General features: G+C 33.2%; 1 long non-coding RNA gene across 1 annotated transcript; it reads left to right on the top strand.

Moving 5' to 3' along the window:
* The first annotated feature begins 8,241 nt into the window (after nt 1–8,241).
* On the top strand, nt 8,242–9,872 carry LOC127868200 (uncharacterized). The gene is made up of 3 exons (XR_008043908.1): nt 8,242–8,395; nt 8,828–8,923; nt 9,744–9,872. It is a non-coding gene; the product is annotated as an uncharacterized LOC127868200 (long non-coding RNA).
* The last annotated feature ends 1,112 nt before the right edge of the window (nt 9,873–10,984 follow it).

The raw sequence follows: 10,984 nt of genomic DNA, 5'->3' as shown, positions 1-10,984 counted from the left end.
AAAAAGCTATCGTGTATCACTAGACTCGAGGAACGCTTTACCACTTTCGAAAAGGACATAAAGTGCATGTGCCTAGCCCTTCAGACTCGTATTAAAGGGGTCGAACAACGAGTCGAACGACTGGAACACGCAACAGAGGGCGCGGGCATCGCTGTTGCCGAGGTCACGAGTCGAGTAGATCACCTGGAGAAGGAGCGCGACAACTTCCGAGACGACATGACATATTTAAAATCTCAATCAATGAGAAATAACCTTATTTTTACTGGTGTACCGGAAGTTGCCGGCGAAACACCGGAAGTGACGGAAAGTACGCTCCGGAAGCACATACACGAAGCCCTGAAGATCGCGAAGGATGCTGCCGACCGCATGCAGTTTGAAAGGGTGCACCGTTCTCCAGGCCAACCAACACCAGGGAAGACCCGATCAATTGTGGCAAAGTTCGCCTTCTTCAAGGACCGCGAGGCTGTTCGGCGGCAGTGGAAAGAACTGAACGGCTCAAACTTCAACGTATTTGAGCAATTTCCAACGGAAGTGGTAGCGACGCGCAGACGGCTGGTCCCGTAAATGAAAGAGGCGAGGGGGCAAGGCAAACGATCCTGGATAACCTACGATACGCTCTACGTTGACGGTCGTCCGGTCAAGGAATAGGGGCACGATGGGGGAGAACTCGCGATCCTGTCGTGGAATGTAAATGGACTGTCGCAATGCAAGATTGACGATCCTTTATTTGTTGATATTTTGTTAAAGTATGATATTTGTTTTTTGTTTGAAACTTGGACCAATTCTTCAAGTAACATTTCTTTAAGTGGGTATATCTCTCATAATTTTTATAGGAAATTCCAGAACAAGAACGCACGTAGATGTAGTGGTGGGGTAGCTTTATATTTTAAATTATATTTAAAAGATGGTATTGAGATTATAAAAAATCACCATGATTCAATTATCTGGTTAAAATTAGACCAACATTTTTTTGGTTTGAATGAAGATATTTATCTTTGCGGATGTTATGTTTGGTGTGAAAATTCACCTGCATACAATGTTATAAGTGTAGATTTTTTTCGAATTACTCGAAAATGACATTTCTATATATGAAAATAAAGGACGCGTATTACTTTGTGGTGACTTTAATAGTAGGATTGGGTCCAAACCTGATTTTGTAATCCATGATGTTCTAAATAGTTTTATAGATGATATTGATTATGGCCCAGATACGTACTCTGGTAGGGCCTCTGTTGATAGATCTCACAATAATCACGGTATTAAACTGCTTGATCTATATAAATCCTCTAATTATCGTGTTGTCAATGGCAAAATAGGTAATACGAGTCAGTCTACATACTTTTCTCATAACGGTATATCTACAATTGATTATTTGGTTTGCCATGAACGAAATTTCGCACTTATTAAAGAATTTGTAGTACACTTTTTTTATGAATTCAGTGACCACACACCGTTATCGTTTACATTGTATTGTAACAATAAAACGGTTGAACAATTGTCATACACTGAAACGAAGTTTAAATGGAACGATTCATTGCGTAACCAATTTAGATCGGGTATTATTAGCAACTTACCTATGTTTAACACAATTGTAGAGGATTTAGATTGTACAAGCTGTGACTCTATAAATAGTGCGTTAAATAAATTCACTGATGTTAAACGTAATGTTGCTGATCCTTTATTTTGCAAAGATTATGTAATAACCAATACATCAAAATTTGAACAGTGTAGCGCTGTAAGTCATGCTGATTGGTTCGATGTGGAATGTAAAATTGCACACGGTCACTTTGTTTCCCTGTTAAAACAATTTAACTGTAATAAGTCGGAAGACAATAGACTTCTATTGTTGCAATGTAAAAAGGAGTACAAACAAATTATCAATAGAAAGAAAAAATGCTATTTGAGAAATAAGGCCAATGAGATAGAACGTTTAAAAAATCGTAGACCAAAAGAATTTTGGAAATACTTTAAATCAAATAATCAAACTAAAAATCACAATATCCCTTTGGAAGACTTTCAACATTTTTTCTCTGATATTAGTCATGGTTTGTTTGATTGTGTTAATGATGAGGCTGAACATTTTGTAGTACTCATAATTTCAATTTGCCAAATTCACGTTTCCTCGAACTAGATCAGCCATTTACCGTTGATGAGATTAAATTGTCTGTAAAACGATTGAAACGCAACAAAGCACATGGAAGTGACTTTATTTTAAACGAATATTTGATTGAATGTATTGATATTTTAGCGTTGCATATATATATGATTTGTTTAATGCTGTGTTGAACTCTGGTCATTTCCCCGAGAAATGGACGGAAGGTATTTTAATCCCTCTACATAAAAAAGGTGATAAATCTGATGTGAACAATTATAGAGGGATTACTCTTCTAAGTTGTTTATCTAAGCTGTTTACCTCAGTTGTTAACAATAGATTAGAAACTTTTTGTAGTAACTTTAATATAATTTCGGACGCCCAATTCGGATTCAGAAAAGGGCGCTCAACAATTGACGCTATATACATTCTCATGTCCCTGGTTCAAAAATATATAAATGAAAATAAAAGACTTTATGTAATATACGTTGACATGATGAAATGTTTTGATTCTGTTTACCGTAATGCATTATGGCTGAAAATATACAAGACCGGCATAGAAGGAAAATTGCTTAGAATAATAAAAAGTATGTATGAAAATGTTGAATCATGTGTTAAGCATTGTTCATCATACTCAGACTATTTTAACTACACTGTAGGATTACGGCAAGGTGAAGTTATGTCCCCTTTGTTGTTTTCCTTATTTGTAGAAGACTTAGAATTGTTTTTACAGAATGACGTCTCTTCCGGCCTAAGTATTGATGACATTGTATTGATTTTGTTACTTTTCGCAGATGATATGGCTATAATTGGTAAATCGCCCGCGGAAGTGCAGAAACACTTGGATCTTGTTTCAAATTATTGTAAATGCTGGGGATTAAAGGTTAATACCGATAAAACTAAAATAATGGTGTTTCGCAAACGGGGTAGATTATTGCCATCTGAAACATGGACATTTGAAGGTCAGCAAATAGAAGTAGTAAATGATTTTAATTATTTGGGAACTGTTTTTAAATTACACTGGAAATTTTAATTTAAATCAAGAATATTTATGTGGAAAAGCACTTAAAGCTATGAATATTTTATTTAACAAATGTAAAGAGTTTGACTTAAAACCAAAAACACAATTCCAGCTATTCGATGCTTTTGTTGGATCCATACTGAATTACGCATGTGAGACATGGGGTAAAGCAAAATCCATGGAATTGGAAAGGATACACTTAAAGTTTTGTAAAAGATTGTTAAACGTTAAGCAAACTGTATGTAATGCTGTAGTGTATGGCGAGTTAGGAAGATACCCACTATTTATCCATAGATATGTTAAAATGGTTAAATATTGGTTTAAACTTATTGAAACTGATAACATAATTTTAAAATCGATTTATATACAAGCATTAAATGTTTGTCAAAATGGTCGTTCTAATTGGGTATCTAATGTTAAACTATTGTTAGACACTTACGGTTTTTCATACGTGTTTAATAATCCAAGCTCCGTCGATGTTAAAATAGTTATACCACAGTTTAAAACTGTTGTCATTGATACTTATTAGCAAGAGTGGTTTCGATCCATTGAAAATAGCTCTGTTTTAGATATCGTGTGTTACTGTGCAAGTCTGAATAAATATTTGTCTTGTCTATTGTCTTGTCATGTTATTCTTCGCAGCTAACATACATACGACCATTACTCATTTTTCAATTGACACAATATACGTTATTTCGTAAAACAAGGTAAATTTAAGGTTTGACGTTGAACTTAATTTCAGTTTCAAGCAAATAACTATTTTAATTTTAAAGTCATTACCAAGTCTCTTGAACATTAATATTTCCATTGTACAAACGTCATGCAACTACTATGATACTACGACAGTAGCTTATACGACTTATCGTATATGATTGTAAATGGCACATTGTGCGATAGAAAACGGTAATATAGAATCGATAGGCATATAATAATCTGTACTACGCCAGATTAAGTATGAGCACACATTAATTTAAATCTATTAGTATAGTTCATTACTACTATGCATGTGCATGTACATTTTTGGAAATAAACAAATATGGTTTAACATTGTTAAGTTATACAACTGTTTTTAACAAAAGTTTAAAAATGTTATAAGCATCGTCTTATCAAGTGCATTGAAACACCGTGAAGATTTTACAACGATATTTCGATGTACAAACAATCCATTGGAACGCTATTTTCACCTTACCTAGCATATAACAATTACAGGTGCCCTATCGATCAAACATAGAGCACAACAGGAATTTGATGAATTCCAAGAAATGTGTGCATTTAAATGAAAAAAAAAATCCATTTTCCTTTCCCCCATAAGAAGCAAAGTGAAAATGGCTTTTGCAACCAGCATAAAACCAGAACAGCCGGCGAGTAAATCGCATTCTGTTAAGGTTTTATGCTGTTTGATGCTCATCAGTAACTAAGGGTTGGAAATGAAGCCTTTAAAACTTGAATCTAGTAAGAATGGCATTTAATTAAATGTAACTTTTTTAAGGACTACACACGCGTCAAAATGCGTATCTATGTGATAAACGGTTAAATATGTATCTAAGTGGTAAACGGATAAATACGGATATACATTCGCTGTTCTGCTTTCAAAAACAGCTTATTAAGAGCTTGACGTAAACAATGTAGGTCCTGGAAGGATTATTTCGTATATGATTTGTAGATTTTTGTTTGAAGTCCTTTCATCTTTATGCGAAGCAAATACGTTTCAAAAATAGCAATTCAAGATAGTATGTGACATACGATCTATTTAGCATATTGGCCTATTACCAGTTCATGCGATGACAGTTGAATAGGAGGAACGGCATTCCTTTTTGACCGGTTTTAATCCCCATAGGGTTTTATCGATCACAACTTCAATTAGGTATTTATGCTGCGTTGTATGTAATGTCTCCGGTATTTTTTAATGTCATTGTCCATTTACTACAATAAATTACCAAGGGAAGATAAGAGGCATTTTCTTCTAAAATAATATAATTATTTAAAACTTAATTCTTCAAAGGAACCCTACAAATTTCTTTAAATCTCTAGGTCGCTGTCAAAGACCAATGTATACATGTACTTAATTAACAAATTATTAAAAGTGTCACTATTTTAGACATATTGAATAGATTGAAAGCAATATTAGCAAAACTAATTAAAGGAAGTAATAAACTATTTTAATCAATGAATTTTCTAAAGTACTGTTATAATTTTTGAAACTCTATCTGTCAAAACTACAGTACCGCTCAATGAGCAATTAGATCATATTATTTATTACATTTTTTAAACGAACATTACAAATCGCAGTTTTTGCTCATCGTATGACTATGAGAACATTTACATTATAGTTTGTAAAGTAATTTACAACTTTGATGAATAAATTTTCTTCTAATCGTACAAAATGTACCCCCGATAACATGAAACTAAATTGCTTCTTGTTCGATCATTTTACAGGAACAATTAGATAATATTTCTAATAAAATACAAATGCACATGCAACAAATGAGTGCGTCAAACACGTTGGAACCTAAATACCAGACGATTAAATCATCACGCAGCTAACGGACGGCTTATGTTAGCCTGTCATCTAGATAACTGACAATCCGATCAAATAATACTAGGCAGTTAAAACGATATCCTTATTGAAACATTTGGCGTTATCTCTAGTTCATACAATGTATGAAGGAATCATCCTCATATGCCTTTGGTTCAGTCTTAAAAACAGAAAATAATCTTAAATTTCATCAGTTGATTTATTTGTACTCCATAACATGTATACGGGCTAAAAGTGTATCTATTTAACTAACTAACTTTGATGTTGCCATTGTGTACTTTTTACTGACGGCTATTCTGATTGACTTGACTTAAACAACAAAGCCTGTTGAATATGTCATAATGTAACGACAAATGCACCTATTTACACACACGTTATACATTGGCAAAGTGTTGAAAACAATGAATCGATAAAATGCTAATGTTAAAGTTAAGATTGGTATGCACCAAAGAACGCAGATAACGCGCGGCTAAATTATCGATTACATAATAATTGTTGTAGTTCCATTTTTTGTTATGGATCCGTTTGATAGCAATTTTATGTTAAAGTCATGTGCCCGATTGTTTTCTCAAAGAGATTTGCACAATTAGGTGATTTCGCCCCATTTCAGAAAAAGCATACATATCAAATAAAACGTAAAATTGTATTTTATATACAATTTCCTATATAAGCCAATAAACCAATACGAATTTAAATTCGTTCCATGAAACATAACTGCTGAAAAGAGCAGAATGAATGCAGGTTACATATGGTTTTGGTGTTAAAGAAGACAGGGGGAGCTAACAGGGATATTTTTTGTACACATAGTTAATAGGAAAAAAGGAACATCCGTTTGTATCAACGTAACAGTCGGAATCAATCATGTACAAACGAAAACAAAATTCGCTGCAGCGAATGAATACGGTACATAGTCGGTTAAGGTTGCCTTAAACTTTGTTCACCAAGCAGAGTTAAACATAAAAATTGCCCTTTAAAGAATATGTGAATTTCAATCGACCAGTGGAAAATCGACCTCGAAGATCAGTATCTTTATTCATAGGACCTGTTCTTATGTCAAAACCGATTGACGTATAATCATGGGATTTTTAAAAAACAGTATGCATTTAAAAGTTACGAAATACTTGGTTTCGAATTCCTGTGATACTAGTACTTTAATATGTTTGTTAAACTTGCAAGACGAATGGATATCTTCAGTCAATATATACGGGGATCTTAACTTTTTATATTAATAAATCGTGCAATTAAACGAGCATGTTTCATTTGCTGCTGTTGACAATATGTATGCATCTCATATGCAACACTCGGAGTATCATGCTTCCGAAAGATCGTCATCAGAAGACGGGTGCGCTACTTATGTGAATTGTTCACATGCCATACTGTGTTTGAAGTGTGTCTCAAACGCTTAAAATATTCTGTATTTAAAAAAGACAAGACGCATGTTTTCTAAAGGCACATACGGTCATTAAGTGTGGGTTATTATTCACTAAGTATCGGTATTCTCAAACGTGTTAGCACATATAAATATGTTAGATTGAATTCTAAACATATGCTTATCCAATTGTAACATTTTCATTATCTAAAAGATATAATCCGCTTTCATATTAAAATCCAGTTTTAATGTTTTTATGAAAACTAATTTATTGCATCATTATTTTTGTTATTTGTAATTGTCGACAAGTACCTTTTAATTACTTGCGTTTAAAATTCATATCGTTATAGCTGGACTCAATTTAATAAAACACAACAAAAATGAGTGGCGCGTGTAGATCATCTGTTAAAGTTGTGTGCTGTTTATTACATTCAATATTGAGTGTGCTCGAATAATTTAATTGTATGGTGTCAATGACTGTTACTAATAAAACCTTATATTAACTTAAGGTCAGTCAGAAAGGTTTTATGGTTGTACCGTTACACATACATAAACATTCTGATTGGCCGTTTGTTAAGTCACGTGTCTGCAACATAAATATGACGTATGTCTATTTAAGATTGTATGAAATGTGGTACAAATTTCGATCATTATATAAATCCAACAATGCGCCAAATGTGCGTTTTGTGTGCGTTATGTTACATGGTCAACTTTGCAAAATCAACTTATTTTATACACACAATGGAAAATATCAATTTAATTTGTCAATACATTTGCCATCGAATCTTAAATGAAACATTTATAGCACAGTTTAACAGTAATTATCTTATCATGTTGGTTTTAACATGGTTTTAAAACATGGTGATCAAGAATTCAATACCACGTGTATACAATATACAATTCGAAAAATAAATAGACAACCTAAACAAATCGTCGTTGTAATAATTGTATAAGTAAGATTTGAATAAAATGTACTGGGAAGAAAAATTTAGGGCACTAGTTATATCTGAAAAAAAAGTTTAATTAAGTGTTATTTCAATAGAGTGTTCTAACAATTGCAATTTAGTTTAGTTCGACGCAAAATGTGTGCACGAGACATTTGGTTTCATGCTCAATTTAATGTTTTACTTATATAACATCATATACTATACAGATGAGGTATATGTCAAAGTTATCGACGTACTGAACCGTGCCAAACGAGAAGTAAATGAAAGCACAAACAATGCGCAGCTGCCCTTGGAAACAGACATAGAAGTTACTGTTAATGGTGGGCCAATGACGCTTCGTGTTCATAGAAATGATGACGTTTCTCCTAACGCCCCCGTCTATATGATGCGAAATGGGCTGATTCAGAAAATAAACCTCCCAACAACAAGAGTAAAACATTTACTGATACATTAATTTTGTATTAATATGAATTGTATTTATTTTTCAACACACGAGGCTGATTAGAATTTAGCTTATACGCATTTTCTTCTGAAAAATCAGTGCGTAGTATTTTTAGTTTATGTCTACTGTGTGGGAAAAACAGTTGTACATTCATGACAGATATACATCGGAAAATGTTATTGAACTACTTATTCTTTGAAATGTGTTTATTTTGTTTTACTATTCTTAAACATTTTACATTATTTCTATTGCTACGACTACTCAGCCAAGAGTTATATATTGAAGTACGTTAGGTTAGGCTTATATGAATGCTATATCGATTTTAAATCGCAGATATTTTGACATGGTTTTGCAACATTAAGTGTTTATTGATATATTTAAATAGCTCATATTCAGCGTGTAATGTTTATAATCCGACAGAAGATGGCATTCTATCAGGATCCTGAAAATGGGGCCCATTTCCAGCTTGAATGTTTGACACATGGAGCTGCGAACGTCACGTGTCAGCATGTAGTGGTAACGACTTTTATTTCGTCTTTCATAAGAAACGTTCATTTAATGCATAGCTAATTTAAAAACGAACACATTAAGAAAATAGGTTTTAGTGTTGTTAAAAGAGAGATCATTAGGCATATGAGTCATATAACATATGAGAGCTTACATATACATTTTGAACAGGTCGGATATATTACAAAGTATTTAAAAAACTAAATTCAAGGTCGAGTTCAATTGTAAGTTAAGAGAAAATAATTATAACATTTGCATTGTAATGTCAAGTAATGAAATAACAAATAAGTTGTCGTACATGTATATAATGTCAGTTGTATATGTGTTAAGATCAGAATGAAATAATTATGGTAGCCCCAACCATAAGCACAATAAGCGCACGTTGCTGATCGTACATATTGTTACGATAGGACACATTTTCATGTCTTTACCACCCCCCCCCCCCCCACTGACAAACTGCTGTCATGTTTCTAAGCTCAATTCGCTTTTATCCGAAACATTTCAATGTTAATGATCTTACGTCTCTGTTAGCCGACATACATGATAAAAGTAATGCTTACTTCTATGTAAGCCTAAATGTCGAATTTAGTTGAAACAATTTGATGTTAGTACGCTTACTTCGCTGATAATCAACACATCAATCTGAGGTTGACATAACATCGCCATCAACACATCAATCTGAGGTTGACATAACATCGCCATCAACACATCAATCTGAGGTTGACATAACATCGCCATCAACATTTCAATCTGAGGTTGACATAACGTCGCAATACCACTTTGGTCTAACAAGCAGCGTTTAAGACGACAGTGGCGATATTTGTTACAGAGAGGAAACTTTCAAAAGGACAATCAGACGTATTTTCTGGAACCAGCAATTGACGTTCAGTTAATGTCTGATCTGAAGGAATCAGATGTTGCCAAGCATTTTGTTTATGTCGTTCATGAAAATAACGATTTTACATCTGACTGGATATCGGCAGGTATTTTAGAGATAATATTTTAATGCCAGTGTTTACACAAACCTGTGATATGTGTCATAAGTATTTTTATTCACAAAATAATACAAGTTCAAATAATAACTATTTCTTTCATCATGAATACGTCATATTAACCCATTTATGCCCAGTGGACTCTCCTATCCTTCTTAATTGGATCAATTTATTTCCAAAATTAGGGGTGTCAAGTATATTTATGTCTATATTTAGAATATTTCATAAAGAAATTCATTTAAGCAAACAGCGCAGACCCAGATGAGACGCCGCATTATGCGGCGTCTCATCTGGGTCTACGCTGTTTGCAATGTCCTTTTTTCAGGACGCTAGGCATAAATGGGTTAAATAATATACAAGATAAGTATTGATGCAAAGCATCAAAGGGCGTCGGGAATTTCAGTGTAAAAGGCACTCAATGAAGTTACATGGAACGATTTTTTTTTCTACTGTAAATATAAATATATTGGCCGATAATTTTAAACAAAAAAGAAAAAGATACTGGTATAACCATTATCTATAATTTTGAGTTATAACCCCCAAAAAAACATTATTTATGATGTTGTGTTATAACCCTCAAATAACCATTATCTATGATTTTGTGTTGTAACCCCCTAATATTTCATAGTTCATTTTATTTACATTAATTTCCTTTTTTTACTGGCATCCGTGTGCAGTTTCCATTAATGGAACAGAACTGTGTAGGTTTTAAAAAATCTGCTTCATCTTGTAAGCGTAATTTCATATTTTTCTCAACTTCAAGGGGAGATGATTTTGAACTTATTCTTACGTTGCTCATTTACGATAGGGGTTGAGTACTTATTGATATGAAAACACTGTAAAAGTTTGAAAAAAAAATGAATGAAAACTGTTAATTGTATAAAGAATATAATACTTTGAAATTCAGTAAAAGATCATAATAGATTTATTGCTCCGATATTCATTATTTTCAATAGGGTTCGAGTAATACTGATATAAACACACTTAACAAGTTTGGAAAGATTCAGACGAAAGTTGTGAAATCTTTTAAACAAGTGGAGATTGTTTATTTTGTCAAATTTAATAGAAAAAATTCTGG

Source organism: Dreissena polymorpha, chromosome 1 (genome assembly GCF_020536995.1).
Source record: "Dreissena polymorpha isolate Duluth1 chromosome 1, UMN_Dpol_1.0, whole genome shotgun sequence".
NCBI classification, from domain to species: Eukaryota; Metazoa; Mollusca; class Bivalvia; order Myida; family Dreissenidae; genus Dreissena; species Dreissena polymorpha.
Note: the sequence above shows the minus strand (reverse complement) of the source record. Positions and strands in the feature narration are given on the sequence as shown.